The sequence below is a fragment of the Fukomys damarensis genome, unplaced genomic scaffold (genome assembly GCF_012274545.1).
Source record: "Fukomys damarensis isolate Sample0158 unplaced genomic scaffold, DMR_v1.0_HiC HiC_scaffold_12, whole genome shotgun sequence".
Taxonomy (NCBI): Eukaryota; Metazoa; Chordata; class Mammalia; order Rodentia; family Bathyergidae; genus Fukomys; species Fukomys damarensis.
The window spans coordinates 16,603,720-16,604,491 of record NW_022900924.1 but is presented as its reverse complement, the minus strand read 5'-3'; the positions used below and the strand labels follow the sequence as shown (position 1 = coordinate 16,604,491).

At 47.4% G+C, this 772-nt stretch overlaps 1 protein-coding gene across 1 annotated transcript in view; it reads left to right on the top strand.

Annotated features, from left to right (window-relative positions):
• Positions 1 to 772, top strand: part of Cux2 (cut like homeobox 2) — a 196,572-nt gene that overhangs the window by 186,385 nt on the left and 9,415 nt on the right. The window lies entirely within an intron of this gene.

Genomic DNA, 772 nt, shown 5'->3' with positions numbered 1-772 from the left:
TTTTTTTGTATTTTTAAAAAAAAAAAAAAAAAAAAGATCGCTCACTAAATCACACATTGTTTATTTTGCTTCTTTGAAGCTTTACAGAAGACATGTTTATCGTGACCATGTGCTCTCCTTAGTATTGCCCATGGGTGGTTTTGCACGGTGGTTTCCTTTTTTCCTGTTGTATAGCATTCCACTGTCTAGCCATACCATTATATATTATCCATTCTTCTACCGGTGGGCACTGATTGGGTTTGTGCCATTATTTTGCTGTAAAAAAAGTGAAGAGCCAGCTGGGGATTTAGTTGAGGGGTGCAGCCGCCTGCCTCACAAGGTCGAGGTCCTGAGTTTGATCCCCTTACCAAAAAAAAAAAAAAAAAAAACACAAGTGAAGAGTATCTTTTATGTATTATGGTCTTTCTTGTCTGTGACCATTTATATAGGTGCATCATAGCATATGTAAAAGACATGCCTCTCTCATGCAGATGAGCTACAATTTCCTTAATCCCCAATTGTTTGTTTTGGTTTTGAGAGGAGGTCTCACTATGTAGTTCAGGCTGGCCTTGAAGTCTGGCAAGCCTCCTGCCTGGGCCGCCTCAGTGCTGAGATCGTGGGTTGGGCAGCCCCCCGTTGTTGGGCAGAGCTCGCCTCCACACCCTGCCGGCCACGCACCTCTTCGCCCTGACGATGGCCCGGCCGCCCTGTCACCCCACACACAGGTGAGCCCAAGAACTCGGCGGCACCCCTGAGCGTGGCCAAAGGCACGGCGCCCGCGAGCACCTCGGAG